This window comes from Musca autumnalis, unplaced genomic scaffold, assembly GCF_047663935.1.
Source record: "Musca autumnalis isolate F117 unplaced genomic scaffold, ASM4766393v1 scaffold_5, whole genome shotgun sequence".
NCBI lineage: Eukaryota > Metazoa > Arthropoda > Insecta > Diptera > Muscidae > Musca > Musca autumnalis.
The window spans coordinates 168147647-168160339 of record NW_027412088.1 but is presented as its reverse complement, the minus strand read 5'-3'; the positions used below and the strand labels follow the sequence as shown (position 1 = coordinate 168160339).

The 12693-nt window shown below is 35.9% G+C and overlaps 1 protein-coding gene across 1 annotated transcript in view; it reads right to left on the bottom strand.

Moving 5' to 3' along the window:
* The window catches only part of clos (closca), a 50608-nt gene that overhangs the window by 37266 nt on the left and 649 nt on the right, over window positions 1-12693 (bottom strand). The gene's annotated exons all lie outside the window — the stretch shown is intronic.

The following is a 12693-nucleotide window of genomic DNA, read 5'->3' as shown; positions in this document are numbered from 1 at the left end:
TACAACAAAAACTATGGTGCCTAGAGTATACAAATGCGGGTTTTGCAGCGAATCTATAGGCAAACAAGGTGGTGTCCAATGTAGAATGTGTATGCTGTGGATTCATAATTCTTGTGCCAAAATAAGTGATGATGCTGTTGCTGCACTTAAGGCGGACAGTGTCATTTCATTTGTATGTACGCACTGCCTAGGATTGGCTGGTTGTGGCAAAAGTATGGCTGAAGAAGTTCGCGAGCTTAACCAGAAATTTGATGCATTTATATCAAGGCGTACTGACGATTTAAATTCTGTGAAAAGTGCCTTTAACGATGCTGTTATTGAGATCAAGACACAAATGTCTACAAGTATTAATGACATGAAGGCAGATATAATGGCGTGTAATAAGAACATTCAACGCATAGAATCATCTACAACAACAAGAATGTCTGACTTAGAGATGGAAAATCATGTGCTGCATAGGAGGCTCAATAGGAATAATATTGTAATTCGTGGTTTACCTAATGGCCTGACTGATCTGGTGGCAGTAGTTGTTGCCTTAGGGGCATTTTATAACATCCCGATTTCTGGCTATGAGATTAATCACGTATGCTATATTAATAAGAAGAACATGATTCTTGTGAAATTTAATGGTGTGTTTCTTCGAGACAAAATTATGGATGCATACTTTAAAACAAACCCCCTTAGAATTTGTGATGTGATTGATGATGTTGAAAATGGAGCTGCTGGTGGTAGCGTTGCTGAAAAAAATGGTCCTGGGAATCCTAGTATTGAAAGTCGTGTTTTTTTGAATGACCATTATTCACCATTGGCAAATAAACTCAACTCGATGTGCCGAAGCCTACTCCGTGATAAGATTATAAAGAAATACAGAATATTTAACTCAGACAGGTTGAAGGCTAAGATTACATTGCTGAATGGCGATGAAACTGACATACATGATGTTGCTGAGTGTACGGCACTGCGGAAGGAGTTGGTGGCTGCAGCCTGATGTCTATAAGTACCGATATTATATATGCCATTTTTTGGATCTCGTATTCATATTTCCATTATTGCATGCATTTTTTTCTTCTCTTTTTTGATTATATACAATGATTTATTAACTTTCATATAGTTCCACATTTATCAGTAGTTTTATATTATGAAGTTTTGTACTGTATAATTATGGAGTTTTGGATTGTATGTATATTTCATTTTAGACTCCCCACCGTAAGAAACATATTTAGTTTTGATGTCTTTTAATCAAAATCTTGGACCGGTTGTTAATAACAACTCCCTTGTGAATTCGTTGTTGTCTACATATAAGGGGCAATTTAATATTGGCCACTTAAACTGTAGTAGCATGAAACCTTCTTGTAGAACAACTAAATTTGATGAACTCCGCAGTATTATTCAAGGGTCATATTTTAATGCCGTTGGCATTTCCGAAACTTGGCTAACTAGAAACGTTTCAAGTCGTTCTGTAGAAATTCCTGGATACAAGTTCGTACGTAATGATCGTGTTGGTGCCAGAGGTGGTGGTGTAGGTCTCTATATTTCGAAAAAAATTAAATTTAAAACGGTTTTTAAGCTGTCTGAACTCGGTAAATGTGAATCTCTGTTTGTGGAATTATACTTTGGGAGCTGTAAAATTTTATTTTGTGTGGTATACTTGCCACCACCAGCGAACTTCGCTGAGTTTGAAGAGCGCCATTGTGAACTTTTTCTAAACTATTCAAAATTAATAATTGTAGGCGATTTTAACTACATACAACCTTTTTAGTGCGGCAAAATCCAGCGTAGTTTATTCATTTTGTTCCAGATCTGGCCTATCTGTCTGCCATAATAATAGACCTACCCATTTTGATGTACATCATACTTCCACATCATTAATTGACTTCATGCTGAAAAGTGATCTTTGCGTTGTTAATGTTTCTGGACAAGTGCAGTGTCCGTCTATAACACATCATGCTTTTATATATGCGTCATTTCGTCTGAATATGGAATGTACTGATACTTCTATTTTATATCGAGATCTGAGAAATATTGATTGGAATGGATTCATGGACTGCATATCGAATTTTGACTCTTACCCTATCTTTTACGCGGATGATATTGATATAAAGTTTGATGCCTTTAACACACTTGTTCAGAAACTGTATGAATTTGTGCCTATTAAGAGAGTGGTCCACTCAGCGGATAATGATGTTTGGATGAAAACTAGGTCTGTTATTTTTGCAGCATCGCTTAGGGATCTGGCCTTTAGAGCGTATGAATCGGACCCAACCCCAGATAAGTGGAAAGTTTTTTGTAAATATCGAAACAGAGCTAAGAGTGCTATAAGGAGAGAAAAAAGGAAACATTTTGCTAAGTTATTTTGTGGTCTCGGCTGTACTGATATGTGGAAAATTCTGAAGGGTGCAGGCTGTACTAATTCTAATGACAATGCTTTTGATGGTGATATAGATGCCTTAAATGATTTTTTTGTCCGTGGGGTGTATCCAAATCACACCGATGAGATTGATTTCAGTGATTTTGGTGATTCTGATGAAGCTTTTTCCTTTAGGTGTGTTAATGAAAATAAAATAATAGAAGCATTTAATAAGGTTAAGTCTAATTCAATTGGCTTTGATAATATCTCCATTAAATTTTTGAGAGTAATATATCCCTATATTTCTGGAATGATCTTGCATCTGTTTAATTACATCCTAATGTCATCTAATTTCCCTTCCAGTTGGAAAGTAGCAAGAGTCGTGCCCATTCCGAAATCTAGCAGTGTGTCGTGTCTGGAAGATATGCGACCTATATCAATAATGCCTGCATTGTCGAAGGTGATGGAGCATATAATTAAGAGTCAAATGCTCATTTCTGTTGATAATAAAATTTCCGATTCTCAATATGCTTTTAGGAGGGGTCACAATACTACTACTCTTCTGGTAAACCTAACTGATAGAATTAGAGCATGTGAAAATGATAATAAAATCAGCGTTCTGGTGTCCTTAGATTTAACCAAAGCTTTCAATTCGCTGTGTTACAACATGATGATTATTAAACTGAAACAAGACTATAATTTTTCTGTGTCAGCTTGCAGGCTGATCTTATCATACCTATCTGGTAGGAAACAATTTGTGGATTTAAAAGGCAAAACTTCTAACATGCTTCCTCTGACATCAGGCATTCCACAAGGGTCCGTTTTGGGACCCCTTTTGTTTTTGCTCTATATGAATGAACTCCCTGAGATCCTTGATTCAAACTTATGTAAGCCATTTTTATTTGCGGACGACATTCTACTTTTGTTTAGTACTGAAAATTGTTTTTATGATGTTCTGCAATCTAATGTAAATTATTATCTTGATAAGGTCGCTGCATGGTCTAGAAAAAATTCATTTTGTGTAAATCCCGTTAAATCTAGGGCCATCTTGTTTGGTTCTACGGAAATAAATTTACCTAATTTTACAGTTGAGATAAGTAATTCCCGGGTGGAGGTTGTAGAATGCCATAGGGTTCTTGGAGTTATACTTGATAAGCAATTAAGTTTCATACAACATTTTCAGTCAGTGCATGGTAAAATTTCGTGTACACTGCGTAGGCTTTACTCCCTAAACATTTTCTTGCCACTACCTATTAGAAGTAGAATAGCGAATGCACTGCTAATGCCCCAAATATTATACGGACTGGAGGTAGTTTCAGGCACAATAGCAAATATTATGGAAAAGGTAGAGAAAATCGTCAACATTGTGGTACGCTTTGTTTTTGGAATTAGAAGACGAGATCACATTTCGGAATTTGTTTCTAAATTCTTGGGCTGTTCTTTCAAAAACTTTGTTAGATATCGTAATTTGGCTCTATTTTATAATGTTATAAAGAGAGGCATCCCCTCATCTCTGCGGGAAAAATTCGTTTTTTCACACTTTAACAGGAACAAGCAAATTACTGTTCCTATAATAAAGTGTTCTTTGTTTGAAAGATCCTTTATTGTTAGAATTGCCCGGTATTGGAATGTGTTGCCCTATAACCTGCGCATTTTTTCTCATTCGAATAATGTTTTTCGTTTGAAGCTAATGCTATACTACTCGGGTAGGAGATCTACTTGAATACCATATTTTTATGCTTGAGTGTATAACAAATTAATCTAATCTCGGAGTTGTTATTATGTTTTAAACCGGATTCAAATTTTTTATTATTGTTTTTTTTCTTGCGGCTGGGGAGCCATATGTTAGGGATATTAAATATAATATATTACTCAGGATTTTTTAAGCTATGTAATATGTTTTTTGGCCTGGATGGCTTTGTATTACACTATGGATTTATAAATAAATAAATAAATATATAAATAAATAAATAAATAAATAAATAAATAAATAAATAAATAAATAAATAAATAAATAAATAAATAAATAAATAAATAAATAAATAAATAAATAAATAAATAAATAAATAAATAAATAAATAAATAAATAAATAAATAAATAAATAAATAAATAAATAAATAAATAAATAAATAAATAAATAAATAAATAAATAAATAAATAAATAAATAAATAAATAAATAAATAAATAAATAAATAAATAAATAAATAAATAAATAAATAAATAAATAAATAAATAAATAAATAAATAAATAAATAAGTACAAGAGTGAAATAAAAAAAGCCCAACGAAACTATTGCGTCAGCTTTAGTGAATCTATAGAGACAGCAAATCCAAAGGTAAAATGCGGAGCGACGGTATTTGACGGTCAGGGGTTCACTTCCGCGGTTGCGCCATCAAGATGGTGACCTGCCTACAGCAAGCCACTGAAGAGAATTAGCGATTAGCAGCTATCAGCCTTACAAATCACCGGGACCGGATGGTATATCACCTATGCTTCAGAATGTAGCGGAGTCGGTATTAACAATCCTGACTGGGATTTTTAATACTAATCTGCGTTTCTCGTACATACCTGATCTATGGAAAGAGCAGAGATTTTGGTCTTCAAATTTCCGTATGTACCCTCTCATTGTTTGAAAGACAGAAAAAGATAAATCCAGTTCTGCTGGGGACGAGGACAGTTTATATTCAGACCTACCGCTTTAACTAGTGGCATAAATCGCTTGGCTAAGGAGAAGATGGCTGACTGTCTTAAGAAGTTAGTCGGCAGGGAATCCTTGTCAATTTCGAGTTGAGTTCAACGTCAACATGTTAATTTGGCTTAACTCTCATGAGTGATTCGTCAATTTTGAATTCTCCACTTGTTCATAGAAAGGCTCTGTCACTCTGTTTGAACTCCTATTTAACCGATCTTTCCACCTATTTCCACGCGAGGAATACGCAGATTTCCGCCACTAAATCTACGGCCACTTTTTTCTCCACATGGACAGTTTGGAAGAGAGTTGAATGTTATGGTGGATGGTAGCAGAATTCAGACCACAAACTGCCCCAAAATTCTACGGGTCACATTCGACACTACATTCAAGTCGTGCGCGCATGCCACAGCTATCCGCGACAAACTGAGAAGTAGGAACAAGGTCCTCAAGTCCCTGGTTGGCAGCACTGCAGACAAAGTAATATTGTTAACCACATATAACGCGATAGGCCGGTCTGTGGTAAGATATGCGGCTCCAGTTTGGTCCTCGAGATTATGTGATACGGATTGGGGGAAGATTCAAACCTGTCAGAATGTCTCCCTGAGAACAGCAACAGGGTGCCTCCTCATGTCTTTAGTGGACAAAGAGGAGGCAAAGATTCAAGTACAGCAACACAATGAGATGCTTTCGTTGCAGTACTTGCTTGGATGTTACCGTGTGAGCCATCCCAATCACCATCTTGTGGGTAGGCCCGACACACCTAGGCACATCAGGAAGAATGTCTACGCTCTAGAGGAAGAGGTCCAACGATACAGGAGGGAACCCCATGATCAATAGGCTTATCAAGCAGGTTTGAATAGCATTCGCACGGGCGCAGTTGCCAAGGCCATGTGCAAATATAGTGTGAATAAATTCCTCCGAGTGCATTCCCCATTTATCGCAGCTGAGGAGCGTCAGCTGCCACGACAAAACCTGCCCTGCCAAACCTACTCATCTAACTCCAGTGGATCTGTGGCTACATCCCATCGAAACAGCCACTTCCATCGAACTGGAGATAAACCCAGAGCCAGATTGAAGAAGAACGAATACACAAATGTACAGTAATAAACACTGTTACAACAACCACACCAACGGTGAAGAATGGGAAGTCAAAGGAGGCCCAAAACAAATCAAGGATGCATGAGGCTGAGAAGACTGAGTCAACTTTGGTCTCTATACCTATGCGGGTGGTTTCAATCAAAACCAACCTTTCTCCACCAAAGAACAAGGTGAAGAGAGTTATTTGAACGCAGAAACCACGCCCAAAGGCAAAGAGACCCAAACCGTGTCAGGTCTCCTCTGCATAATATCAACTGATTGAGAGACCGATATAGACCACTGAAAAGGTAGCTTCATAAGCAAACCAAAGCCACAATATATTTTCTGGATCGCTTCTCATGGGTAGCAGCGCTGGAAAGCGCAGAAACAGTCGAACACTTATGCTGCTGTCCAATGCTCACTATCAAAAAAAAAAAAAAGTAAGAACGGCTTTAAGTTCGGCCTTGCCGAATTTAAGTAAAATGGAACAATTAGTTTCCTTACGTTTATAAAGAAGACATAATACCAAATTTCAGCAATTTCGGTAAAACAATTTTGCTAACTTTCAAAATACCGAAATTCGGGAGTTTTCGATCTATGGGGGCTATATCAAAACGTCGATCTATACCAAATTCCCGATATTTCAATAAGATAATGTGGTTAAAACCTAAAAATACCGTAAATCAAGAGGTACACTTCTATGGGCGATATAGGAAGACATGGACCTTAACTGATAATTCTTTTCTGGAACATTTTATAACCCCATGAAAGACTAAATAACAAATTTCAGTCATTTCGGTGGGATATTGACGTCACATCTTTCACAATTACGAAAATCGGGACTATATCGAAACTTGGACCTATACCGACGATATTCTGTCGGAAAGGGTTTTACTTCCAACGTAGACTAAATACCAAATCTCAGCCATTTCGGTGGGTTGTTGCGGCCACAACCTTTAAAATAAAGAAAATCGTGAGGTACCGATCTATGGGGGCTATATGAAGGTGTGGACCTATACCGACAAATTTCATATGGAAAGTTTTATACCTCAAATGAGAACTAAATACATTTAGTATTCAGCAATTTCGGAGGAATATTGAGGTCACAACCTTCAAAATACCGGAAATCGGGAGGTACCGTTCTTTGGGGGCTATATGAAGGCGTGGACCCATACTAACAAAATTCTAGGGGGAAATTTTATACCCACAACGAATGCTAAGTACCAAATTTCAGGCATTTCGGTTTGATAATGAAGCTAACACCTTCAAAATACCGAAAATCGAGAGGTACCGTTCTATGTGGGCTATATGAAGACATGGACCCATATCAACAAAATTTTGGGGGAAAGTTTTATACCCCCAACGAAGACTAAGTTCCAAATTTCAGCCATTTCAATGGATTATTGTGACCATAACCTTAAAAATACCGAAAATCGGGAGGTACCGTTCTATGGGGATTATATAAGAAGGCGTGGACCTGTACAGCCAAACGAACGAATGCTAAGTACCAAATTTCAGCCATTTCGGTTTGATTATGAAGCTAACACCTTCAAAATACCGAAAATCGGGAGATACCGTTTTATGGGGGCTATATGAAGGCATGGACCCATATCAACAAAATTCTGGGGGAAAGTTTAAGGTACCCCCAACGAAGACTAAATACCAAATTTCAGCCATTTCTAAGGAATATTGAGGCCACAACCTTCAAAATACCGCAAATTGGGAGGTACCGTTCTATGGGGGCTATATGAAGCACTAGACCCATATCAACAAAATTCTGGAAGAACGTTTTATACCCCCAACGAAGACGAAGATTATTGTGGCCTGATTTTCAGCATTTTGAAGGTTTTAGCCACATTGTTCAATCGAAATTGCTTAAAATTTGGGTTTAGTTTTTTATAGGGGTAAGTATAAGCTTTTTCTGCAGAGATTTTGTGGCAAAAATTTTGGTATGGCCCTAATAGAATGATATTGCTTGCGTTTTTAATCAAATGCGTATAAATATTTAGGTCAAATGAACCTTTAACAGAAAATACAGAAAAGCCCACAAAAACATGCGAAAATAACCGATATTTAATTCTATTTTTGCAACCATTTTTGTGGCGTTTAATGGGTTAAACCACCAAAGACAGAGTTAATTATATGCATCTATCTACCACCAATATACGATGTAAGAAGAGCTCTAAAGAACATACGAAGAGAGGGAAACAAATTTCCTTTACCGACCCTTCGTAGAAAAAAATACAAAAATTTCCTTTAAATCGCAAGTTTTCTTAAGTAGACGACCTTAGGCCAGGGATTTAAGACTTTCTCCTATGGACAGGAGCAAATTTCGGCTACGCGAACTATTTTTTTTTTAAATCGTAAATTTTTTCCATGTGAACAAGGGAATTTTCGGAACTTATGTATACATTTTTGCAATCGGCATCAAAAACACTATCTGTGGTAATTTTTTCATAATTTTCTGCGGTGGGTCGGTAAAGAAAATTCAAGCGGAAGAGAGGTTATCAGGCATGTGATGGAAAACGATTCGACTCGTTTTGCCATAAATCGAAATCGTATATCTCTAACTTTGGTGAATCTATATATATAAAAGAGTAGTGAGGTGAGTGAGTGACTGACTGACTGATTGACTGATTGACTGACTGATTCATCAACGCCCAGACGAAACCGCTGAAGCTAGAAAGTTGAAATTTTGGGCGTAGGTTGCTGTTGGTGTGTAGGGGTGAGATAAGGCTGGGTTTTTGGAAATTCGACCTAGAAGTGTACGAAAAGTACTAAAAGGTACTAAATATGGTACCCTTTGTATTAGGCAAACGGTAAGAGCTAGAATTCTGAAATTTGGAATGAGGGTCACTGATGGAGAGTTAGAAAGATGTAGCAAAGGGTTTTTGGAAATTCGAACTACACGGGTACGAAAAGTACTAAATGGTACTAATTTTAGTACAATTTGGATTTGTGTGAAAGGATAGAACTGGAATCCTGAAATTTGAAATTAGGGTCACTGATGAAGAGTAACAAAAAAGGTTTTTGGAAATTCGAACTATAAGTGCACGAATAGTACTAAATGGTACTAAATTTAGTACAATTTTGATTTGGGTGAACGGATAGGGCTGGAATCCTGAAATTTGGAATGAGGGTCACTGATGGAGAGTAAAAAAGAAAGGTTTTAAGAAATTCGAACTATAAGTGAACGAAAAGTACTAAATGGTACTAAATTTAGTACAATTTGGATTTGGGTGAACGGATAGGGCTGGAATCCTGAAATTTGGAATGCGGATCACTGATGAAGAGTAAAAATGAAAGGTTTTTGGAACTCGAACTATAAGCGTACGAAAAGTAACAAATGGTACTAAATTTAGTACAACCTGGGTTTGGGTGAACGAATAGAGCTGGAATCCTGAAATTTGGAATTAAGGTCACTGATGGAGAGTAAAAAAGGAAGGTTTTTGGAAATTCGAATTAAAAGTATACGAAAAGTACTAAATGGTACTAAATACAGTATAATTTGGATTTGGATGAACGGATAGAGCTGGAATACAAACATTTGGAATTAGGGTCACTGATGAAGAGTAACAATGAAAGGTTTATGGAAATTCGAACTATAAGGGTACGAAAAGTACTAAATGGTACTAAATTTAGTACAATTTTGATTTGGGTGGGATTGAGCTGGAATACAGACATTTGGAATGAGGATCACTGATGAAGACTAACAATGAAAGGTTTTTGTAAATTCGAATTATAAGGGTACGAACAGTACTAAGTGGTACTAAATTTAGTACAATTTGGATTTGTGTGAACGGATAGAGCTGGAATCCTGAAATTTGAAATTAGGGTCACTGGTGAAGAGTTACAAAGAAAGGTTTTTGGAATTTCGAACTAAAACTGCACGAAAGGTTCTAAATGGTACTAAATTTAGTACAATTTTGATTTGGGTGAACGGATTGAGCTTGAATCCTGAAATTTGTAATGAGGGTCACTGATGGAGAGTAACAAAAAAGGTTTTTAGAAATTCGAACTATAAGTGCACGAAAAGTACTAAATGGTACTAAATTTAGTACAATTTGGATTTGGGTGAACGGATAGAGCTGGAATCCTGAAATTTGGAATGAGGATCACTGATGAAGAGTAAAAATAAAAGGTTTTTGGAATTCGAACTATAAGTTACAAAAAGTAATAAATGGTACTAAATTTAGTACAATTTGGGTTTTGGTGAACGAACAGAGCTGGAATCCTGGAATTTGGAATGAAGGTCACTGATGGAGAGTAAAAAAGAAAGGTTTTTGGAAATTCGAATTACAAGGGTACAAAAAGTACTAAATGGTACTAAATTTAGTACAATTTTGATTTGGGTGAACGGATGGAGCTAGAATCCTGAAATTTGAAATTAGGGTCACTGGTGGAGAGTAACAAAGAAAGGTTTTTGGAAATTCGAACTATAAGTGCATGAAAAGTTTTAAATGGTACTAAATTTAGTACAATTTGGATTTGGGTGAATAGATTGAGCTGGAATCCTGAATTTTCTAATGAGGGTCACTGATGGAGAGTAACAAAGAAAGGTTTTTAGAAATTTGAACTATAAGTGCATGAAAAATACTAAATGGTACTAAATTTAGTACAATTTGGGTTTGGGTGAACGAATAGAGCTGGAATCCTGAAATTTGGAATGGGGGTCACTGATGAAGAGTAAGAAAGATGTGCCAAAGGTCGAAAAGTCGTAAATGGTAGTGAGTTTAGTATGATTTGGATTTGAAGAGCTGGAATCCTGAAATTTGGAATTAAGATTACTGTTGGAATATAGAATTGAGATATAGAGGTAGCTTTGGAAAATCGTACTAATGTGCACGAAGTAGTACTAAATGGTACGAAATTCGCTATAATTTGTATTTGCGTGAACAGATTATTGTTGGAGTGTAGGATTGACGTAGTTTTGGAAATTCGTACTTATGGAAAAGTGCTAAATGGAACTACATTCGCTATAATTTGCGTTTAGGTGAACGGATATAGCTGAGATATGAAAATACATTTTGGAAAATCGTGTACGAAAAGTGCTAAATGGTACAACATTTGGTACCTTTTGGTAGTTGCTATATGGTATAGAATTTTGTACAATTTGTGATTTTGTAAAGGGTAGAACTGGAATTTTGAAATTCGGTATTAGGGTAGCAATTGGTGTTTAGAGTAGAGGTAGGAAGGACGTTTTGAAAATTCGTACTTATTTATACAAAAACTACTAAATAGTCCTCAAATGGGTTTCAGGGGAACTGGTAAGACTGGAAAAGTGAATTAGGGTTAGGATATATGTTGAAGTAATTTTTGAAACGTTTACCTATGTGTACGAAAAGTTGGGTACCTATTTGTACAAAAAATACGAAATGGAAAAATATTTGTTATGAAGGTCAATCTAAAATTTGAGACAAAGTTCTGAGTTTGAAAAATTGTACTGAATATTGTTCCATTGATTTGATGTTAACGCCAAGGAGATTCTAAATAATGTACTGAGATTAAGTAGTCAAACGTGAAGTATCTTTTCAAAAAATGTTTATTGTTCTGCCCGCTTTGGTATGTAAATTTGAAAACGTGGTCCAATGCGACAATTTTGTTAACTAGAAGGTATTTACCCCCTGATATTAAAAAATCCTAAATTGAAATGCCGCCAAAAAATTTTCCGTTATATACGGTTGACTTACCCGTGCACATTAACTACAATTTTTTGTAAAGAAGTTTTCTAGCCCTTCATGCCACAAATTCCGAATTTCGGTTGGAAAATGTGCAGAAGATCTTCAAAATACTCTAAATCTTCAAAATATCTTTTCTAATAAACGTGGATTGAAGTGGAGATTTTTTAAATTAAACTTTTATATCCTCTGAGTATTCAAGGTCCAAATTTAAAGAAAATTGGACAATATAGATTTGTTCTTCTTTTAAAATACACTAAGTCGAGAGGTACCGTTATACGGGGATATACGAAAACGTGGATTTTTATGACCATTTTGAATGCCGAAAATTTAACGGACCTATTCGGGTTCTGGGCGAAAGGGTGAGATAAAGTTTAGTGTTTGGAAATTCGTACTGGAAGGGAATGCTGTGTTAGTGAAGGGTTAAAACCAGGAGTCAAATCTGAAATTTGCAATATGATACTTAGTTTTGGAAATTCGAAATAAAAAATATGGTAGTTGTGTAGGAATGCGATACGGCAGATTTTTTTTTTTGTAAATTCTGACTACAATCGAAAAAAATATTGGTAATAAAAATAGGTCTTAGTACAACAGAATCTTCAGTATTCACCATTCCGGTATTAAATATTGTTTATATATATTTCGTTTCCTTTCCGCATACGAAGTAGCGGGCATTTGCTAGTATTTTAATAAAATTGAAAATGGATATTAAAAATATTATTCAAATAAGGGGCATTTGCTAAGCAAATCCATCTATATCATCAAATGCACTTGGATTATATACCATTTCGATTCTGCAAATCGAGTCGATTCGGTTTTCATCACATACCTGTATATTACACTAAAATCCTGCAAGAACAGGAGTTTAGCACAAGCAAACAGTGGAAAGTCTAATTA